The 8,999-nt window shown below is 32.3% G+C and overlaps 1 long non-coding RNA gene across 1 annotated transcript; it reads right to left on the bottom strand.

Annotated features, from left to right (window-relative positions):
• Nucleotides 5,819-6,902, bottom strand: LOC18507222. The gene is made up of 3 exons (XR_001928696.1): nt 6,813-6,902; nt 6,160-6,443; nt 5,819-6,018 (listed from the first exon to the last, which is right to left on the bottom strand). It is a non-coding gene; the product is annotated as an uncharacterized LOC18507222 (long non-coding RNA).

The raw sequence follows: 8,999 nt of genomic DNA, 5'->3' as shown, positions 1-8,999 counted from the left end.
GATAAGCCATCCATTGTTCATATGCAAGTTCCACATAAGGTTTTAAGGTATTTTAAGGGTACAATAAGCCAAAGTATACTATTATCTTCAAATGCAGATTTGACATTAAGGGCTTATTCTGATAATGATTGGGTTAATTGTCAAGATACTAGAAAATCTATCACAAGCTTTGGCATATTTCTTGGTATTCCTCTTATAAGTTAGAAATCAAAGCAACAAACTATGGCGGCCAAAAGCTCCATAGATGCAAAATATAGAGCAATGGCTTCCACCTGTTGTGAAAATTATGTGGTTTTTATATCTGTTTAAAGACTTTGGCATAAAAAATGCTAAAATAGTAGAGTTCTTTTGCAACAATCAGTCGACTTTGCACATATGTAGGAACCCAATCTTCCACGAGAAGACAAAGCATACTGAATTAGATTGCCATTTCATAAAAGAAAAGGTTTTGAATAGCAAAATGGTTACAAACTATGTTCCCACACAATTGCACCTTGCAAATATTTTTTACAAAAGCACTACAACCAGCTCAACTCCATAACTTACTTGGCAATATGAGTATTGAAAATATATATACATGCTCATCTTGAGGGGATGTGTTGATATTTGTAAGCATTTGAGTTATTTGTAATTATTGATTAGTGGTTGGGTTATTCTTGTAATTATATTAGTAGTAGGGTTCTTTTTTAGTTTGTATATAAACCTCATTATAATGTTTTCTGCTAGATTTGTTTTTCTGCTCATTAAAAAAGGATATAGAAAAGCCCACTATTTGTATTATTATAATTTTACATAATGATTATTGTTTCAATATATATTTGTTTAAACTATAAATTACTACCACAATCTACGATGGCTAAAATTTAATAAGAAAGTGCAAAAATTAAGAATAAAACAAAGAAATTCAGCTGCAACTCTAGAATGAAGCAATGCTTGATCGAGCCAATCACTGCCAAAGACTCCCAACTATGCCTTCTGTTTCATTATGAGTTCACTACAAAGAGAAGAGATGAAAAGAATGACAAGTAATATGATTTAGCTATCAAAGTTTTGAAAGCAAAAAGAAAAAGAATAGTCTTGTTTCATTAAGTCATGAGTTCATTCTTACTTAAGATTATAAAGAGAAGTACCGATGAGATTGTTCAAGTTAAGCTTTTTTGGTAAAGTCACTATTTTCTCTTGCTTTTAAGATTTGAAACATGAGAGTGAGTCTCTTTGCGGAGTTGGTCACATTTAGCTCCTATGGCTTTAAGTTTGTCTTTACTAAATTTATAATTTTAAAGAGTGTTGGCTCAAAACTAAATAGTAGAGATATGTAATGTTATTAGAATAGCGACTTCGAATAAACTTAAGATATAATGCTTAAACTTTGGATTAGATAAATTCAAACTACTTTGAATTTATCATTAATCAAATTAACTATCTAAAGTTCATAGACCAAGAGCGGGATTTAGCAATCCAACTCGGCCACCTAAATGTTAGAAGAGTTAAGACAGTTTGACTTAACCTTTCAATGATCAGTCATTTAATGCAATTCAATCCCTTCACCAAGTGTCTTAGAAATCTTAAGAGCATGGTGTAGTGTCTACTCCTTGATGTTTCTATATTAGTTCTTGCAACCACTAATTAGCTATCATGGATTATGGAAAACTTCTTTTCTAAAATCCATCTTGCTTTGGCCAAAGACTTCATTAAGCTAATTCAAGGCAAGATCAATCAAGACACATCTCCTTAATCTCTTAGAATGGTGAATCCTCTCTTGACCACTTATTTGCCTTCATATGTTTCATGCTATACCCAACAGCATCCTGTGTGTGCATCTTTAGTTAGGACCTAGAGGGATGATATCAACGTATATCAATCCTCGTACAAGATAACCTGGCATCTTAAGTCTGAGGATCACTTGCACGATTGTCACATGAGTAAATATTCCATAGACACTTGAGTGACATATCAAATTGAATCTTCATGGCAATTCATGTTCAGTGAACTTGTTCCAAAAACAAGTACCCACATTCTAATTCAAAGTATCTTCATACTTCAACCTATGAGATCGGTTGTTTACTTCACAAGTAAAGAACATTAAATGTGCTCATCTATAAGCATAATTAATATCCAGTCTCAATGATACATCGACTAGGATTAATTTAGGAATTATACTTTGACGCATATGGATCTCATAATTGTAACAATTTACAATTCCCTTGCAAGGCATGTCAATTCCTCAAACTTCATCTAATAAGCCTATGTACAATTGCTTATTGATGAAGGAAAACCTTTGATCACTTGTTATGAGTTTCCTATTGCATGATTAAGGATATAAACCTTGAGCAATCTGGTTGGCTGCAAGGCTTATACCTAACACCATGGTGATGAGTCCTATGATGAATTTTGAGTAATTAGATTTATTTGTTTAGAGGCTTGCTTAAGTTAAGTGGGTTACTCTTATTGATAGCTTTCCACAAGTTATGGCTTCTTGGGTTTTAGTCTTGACATATGAGCTTTAAGGTGCATGCAACACATATTCTAAACCTATGTGTAATTTGCAACAATCACTCTATGGCTTGAAACAAGCTTGTCAACAGTGAAATTTGTTAGATAAATAAGCTTGCGATACATGGCGAAGAGAGGTGAATTGGATTTTAAACAAAAGATTTCACCTTTCCCTTAATATCAATTAAAGCTTAAAACTTTAAGCACTAAACAAGATCAACCAAGAATATAAATGCAAGCAAAGATAATTAAGGCAAGTAAAAATGAGGAAAAAAGAAAGATAACACTTGACATGACTTTCATAGAGGTTTGGCCTTACAATGCCTATGTCTTTTCCTTTGGCATCATAAGGAGTTTGAATCCACTAAAGATGCTACTTTTCTCAACTAAGATCAAGAATAACCTGTATAGCCAATTGCCATTTTAGGATCAAACAAACCTATCAACAAGTCATTACCTTTTCAAGGTTAAAGCACAACTTATCTACCTTTTGCAATTGAGGTATAACCAAGCTTATTTTCTCAAGGCTTAAGTATAACCTATCTACCTTTTCAAGGAGGTATAACTTTTCAAGAATGGATTACAAAGTGTGGTGCTTCTAGCTAGGCAAATCGAGGGGCTTCAAGTACAAGAGAATGAAGAAATATCAAAGTATTTAAGCTCGAGGCTAATGCTCTGTTTTTAAAAGGATTTATAAAGTGAGAAAGATATGAACTTGAGAACTAAAGCTTATCTCTCCTCTTGGGATGAAGCTTTTTTCTCTCTTTTTTTTATTCTCTCTTGTGGTTGAAATGGAGTTCTTGATGGTATTTATAGCCTCTCTTAAAATCTACCCATTAAAAAGAAAGGGGATTCAAAAATTCAAAACATTGAGGCCACTTGAATCATGTCTGTCGGTAGTCAAGAATCGATCATTGCCCATTTGAGCAGTAAACTCTTCCATACCTTGGGACATTTTGTTTCCAAGGAATCGATCATTCTACTTTTCACAAGTCGATTGTTCATGCTTGAGCATCGATCTTGATGCTTTTTGTTTTTTAGGAATCAACCATTGCTCCATTGAGTAGTTGATTCTCCTTGTTTTTCAACATTAATCCTGATGCTCTTTATGACCTTAGAACACTACTTTAAAATTTCAAATTTTGGTTTTTCGCTCAAATTCTCCCCCTTTAACTTGTTTATAATGTTATGACCTTTCTTCATTTTGCCTTAAGGAATAGATCATTGGAGACTTGAGAAGTCGGTTCTTTCTGTCCAATCCCTCTTCTTTATACTTCTGCCTTTATAGGAATCAACCTTTCACTTCTTGAGAGATCGATCCTTCCAATCTAGTAACCTTCAGTTTTTTTAGAATTGATGCTTCTCTTCTTAACAAGTTGATTCCTTCCTATTGCAAAGAAAAAATATAGTTTTCTATCTTTCAGGGAATCCTTACCTCGCTTACAGAAGTCAATTTTTCTTTGCTCAAACTTGTTTTTGAAGCATTCAAATGATTGTATTTTTCACAAATAGCTTTAAAACCTTTTGAAGGAAAGTTCTTCCATTTCAGAAACATTTCTTTTAAGCTCACAAGAATAATTAGATCATTGAATTTTGTCATTTCAAAGCTAAAAGAATTGAAAGCTTACAAATTTACTACTTCAATTTGGTTTTGCTCAATCAAATTTAGATTACTCATTATTTACCAGAATTACTAGCAACAACTTTTAGCTCGTTTGGGTTATGTTGATGACATATTGGCAACTAGCTCCTTTGTAAAACTTCCATATGAAGTTAAATAACACTTGGATTCAATTTCAAGCTAAAGGATTTGGGAAATCTTAAATATTTCTTAGGCTTGGAGATGATTGCTAGATCAGTGAAGGGCATATTAGTTTGCTAAAGGAATTACACATTGGATTCACTTGGTGAATATGGGTTTCTTGGTTTTGAGCTAGCACTAACTCCAATTGATTACAGTAAAAAAATGTCTAGGTGTAGTGATAATCCCTTGATAGAAAACTCAACCAGCTACAAATAATTGGATGGTAAGTCTATTACCAGACTAAATATTATGTTTATAGTGCTAGGCTTGTCTTAGTTCATAGATAAGCCATCCATTGTTCATATGCAAGTTGCACATAGGGTTTTAAGTAATCTTAAGGGTACAATAGCCCAAGGTATACTATTATCTTCAAATGCAAATTTGGCATTAAAACTTATTCTAATAATGACTAGCCAGTTGTCAAGATACTAGAAAATCTATCACAAGCTTTGGCATATTTCTTGGTATTTCTCTTATAAGTTGGAAATCAAACCAATAGACTGTGGTGGCCAAAAACTCAATAAAGGCAAAATACAGAGCAATGGCTTCCACTTGTTGTGAAATATTATGTGTTTTTTATATTTGTTTAAAGACTTTGGCATAAAAAGTGCTAAAGCAGTAGAGTTATTTTGTGGCAGTCAATCGACTTTGCACATATGTAGTAACCCAATCTTCCACGAGAGGATAAAGCATATTGAATTAGATTACTATTTCATAAAAGAAAAGGTATTGAATGGAAAAATGGTTCCAAACTATGTTCCCACACAATTGCAGCTTGCAAATATTTTTTACAAAAGCACTGCAACTAGCTCAACTCCATACCTTACTTGGCAAGATAAGTATTGAAAATATATATACATGCTCATCTTGAGGGGATGTGTTGATATTTGTAAGCATATGAGTTAATTGTAATTACTGAACAAAGATAGAGCTTTTCTGTAATTATTTTAGTAGTAGGGTTCTTTTTCAACTTGTATATAAGGCCGACTTTAGCATAAAGTCACTGTAGCCCTTGTTTCAGACCCCACAATTTTATAGGTCCTATAATTTTATTATGCACCTAATAAATCTTTTTTTTATTACTTCTCAATTCCCATAATATTAATAATTCTCAATTATTTTTCGTATTTTCAATGAACGTAATATGTTTTAAATGATCTCCAATTAACGTTAATTTTTTTTTAATTTCAATAAAAAGGGTCTCATTTAAATATTTAAATGCTTTAGGCCTTTAAAGATATTGAGCTGCCCTTACTTGTATATAATCCTCATTATAATGTTTTCTGCTAGATTTGTTTTTCTGCTCATTAAAAGAACAGAATCAGCTCTTTTTTTATTATAGTGCATAGTAGATCTCTCATTATATATATATATATATATATATATATTTGTATTATTATACTTTAAGTACAGTTTATTGTTTCAATATACGATACAAATACTTCCACTTAAACACCAGAAAAGATAATAAGAAAAATGCATATAGAAATACCCATTATTTATATTATTATAATTTTACACAATGATTATTGTTTCAACATATATTTGTATAAACTATAAATCACTACCACAATCTACGATGGCTAAAATCCAATAAGAAAGTGCAAAAATTGATAATAAAACAAAGAAATTTAGCTGAAATTCTGGAATGAAGCAATGCTTGATCAAGCAAGCCACCGCCAAATACTCCCAACTATGCCTTCTGTTTCATTATGAGTTCACTACAAAGAGGAGATGAAAAGAATGAAAGGTAATATGAATTAGCCATCAAAGTTTTGAAAGGAAAAAGAAAAAAAAAAAAAAACAGTTGTGTTTCATTAAGTCATGAGTTCATTCTTCCTTAAGATTATGAAGAAAAGTACCGAAGAGATTATGCAAGTTGGGCTGCTTTGGTAAAGTCTCTATTTTCTCTTGCTCTTAAGATTTGAAACATGAGAGCGAGCCGGATTTGGGTGCTGGCACTCTGCTGTATTACGATGGCGGTCCCTTAGCGGAGTTGGTCACATTTAGCTTCTATGGCTTTAAGTTTGTCTTTTAGCTGTCTTTGCTCCTCTTTCCTCCTTTCTTGTTCCGAAGTAACCTCTTCCATCTGTGCTGTCAACCCCCTCATCATACTGGTGCCCTGCTTTTTCAACTTCCTTCTTTTCTGATATAAAAGGAACCATCATGTAAATAAAAAACGAACAATACTAAATTTCATGTATACATATATGTTTTCATATTTAATTTTCATTTAATGGTTTCCGATTGCAAATTTCACGAATTTTTAAATTGAATTATTGAACTCTAACGTTGTAAATTTCTACTAAATTTATAATTTTAAAGAGTGTTGGCTGACAACTAAATAGTAGAGATATATAATGTTATTGGAATAGCGACTTCAAATAAATATTCTTAAAGACTAATGGACCCTGACGAAAAGTTATTGTTGTTTACTATTAATAAATTCTGCTTGCCAGCCAAAAGAACAACTTGGTTACTTTTCGAGAAAAAACAAAGAAGTAGAAAGAAAAACCTGACGTTCCCTTGGCAGTAATCTTGAATTTAGTGCTGCGGTAAAGGGAGACATGTTCTTGCTTCTGCCCAGCGAACCATCGTTGCTCACAAGCCCCTGGTTTGATGGACTCAAGTTATGCATATATTTAGCTTGATATATATGTATAAATGTCCACAAAATGGCCACCCTAGTCGTGGTTGTTACGCCAAATTGTTGACTAAGTCTGGACAGATTTAGTCTAAATCTCGAACGAAAGAAGAAAATTGATGGACATCATAGTCGTAGATTGTATATGCAGATAGTCAATCTAGATGAAATCAACAAAGCTCCTTTCTGTCTACTCTCGCCCGATTACAGCATGTTTGTTTATGAAAACCAACGCGTATCGCATGTCTCTTACTTATTTGCTATGCTAAAAGGACTTGTAAAACCAACCAAAGGAAATTCAGTAGCGTGCCCCAACCTCTGTCTCTTTTACAAGATTTTGTTAAGTTAGCCCTTTAACTGAACAGCAAGTTATTGTTTAACAGGAGATTTATTTGTTTTAAAAAATAATCACAATATATTAGAAAAATTAAACTTAAATACTTTGACAGGAAGAGATGATTGGGTTTTCTTCTCCTCAAAATTCTAGCACTTCTCATTATTTCGTATCATATGGTGTTCATAATTGATAAAGAAGAATAACCCTCCAAGAGATTTGGATGAACTAAAAAATAAAAAAGCAGTTTCTTTTGCATGCTGAAACTTTCATTTGCTAATTAAAATTTCACATGGTTTATAATACCAACAAAAATACTTTATTTTTGACAACATAAATTTTGGATATAAAACTTTAACTTGTTGATCCCAAACGACATCCATTGCCTCGACAATGCTTGTCAAGAATTTTTAAATCCAAATTCATTAAATTAAAAGAATTAATAGTTTCTACCAATCTTTTAAAATGTGAGATCTCATGTTATACAAACCCAACAAATACTTCCAACATTGAATATTTCACACTGATTCTTACAACCAATGAGAGTTTTACACACTCAATCTCACAAGCTTATGGCTTGAACGAATATGTAACTAATTACTAACTTATCTAAATACACCAAAACAACCCAAATGAATTTACAATAAAAAAAAGGAGTCAGACACTGTCGTAAAGTGCAGGTCCGGAAACCCGATCGCCAGACGCGAGTGAAAACTCTAAAAACTAGGAGTCGCCACCGATCTTTTTTTCTAGGTGCGATTGGCCACCTATTGACTCGATTCTAATCGATAAAGCTTTAAATTAATTTTAAGCCCATCGAAAAGAACCTTAAACTGGTCTACATTTTTTTTAGATCTAAGTTCGGGAGTACGGTTACGCTCAAGGAAGGATTAGCACCCCTAGGACTCCCGTTCCATGAACGGTACCATTTTTAGATTATCCTATTATGTTTTAATTTTTAATTTCACTATATTTTCTTAGTTATTATTCTCTTATTTTATCTCCTATTTAACCTAAAATGGAATGCAAATGTGAGGCAAGATGAAATGCATGGCGTGGGATAAAAATATATCGGACGAATAACTTTTTATCGAGAACATTCTCTCAGATCCGCCCATCATACTGGTGGGACCCGGTGTGTTCTCTCACCTAAGGAATTATCTGAGAAATTCGCGTTCGTAAATTCGACGAATAAATCCCATCATCGAAGTCATCGTATGTTTTCTTTTAAAATATCATTTTCATGCATAATGAACCTAATTCAGGCAAAAGCCTTTTATTAAATATGCTTCTCGAGACCTCCCATCATACTAGTGGGATCCGAGGACATCTTTTCACCTAGGAAACTTTTCAAGAAATACCCGCCTTCGCAAGATCCTCGGAAGATCCCATCATCGGGGATTAAACTCGAAAACATAAATATTCATATGCAATGATATGCATGATGCAATATATATGTACATACTATGCTAATGCAATTGTCCATTTTTTATTATTAATTATTATTTTCATTTTATTTTATTTTTTATTATCATATTTTCTATTTTCTTTCTAATTATTTTTTTTTATACTTTACATCTTTTATTTTAAGTTACTCTCATATTTTCCTTTTATAATTAGATAAATTGTTTATGATTCCATGTTACTTTGTGACAAAAATTTTATATATTTTTTATTTTATTTATATTTTATCTTTTTGTATTTTTTTATATTTTTATATTTTT

Source organism: Theobroma cacao, chromosome 7 (assembly GCF_000208745.1).
Source record: "Theobroma cacao cultivar B97-61/B2 chromosome 7, Criollo_cocoa_genome_V2, whole genome shotgun sequence".
Lineage (NCBI taxonomy): Eukaryota > Viridiplantae > Streptophyta > Magnoliopsida > Malvales > Malvaceae > Theobroma > Theobroma cacao.
The sequence above is the reverse complement of the archived record's forward strand: the minus strand, read 5'-3'. Positions and strand labels throughout refer to the sequence as shown.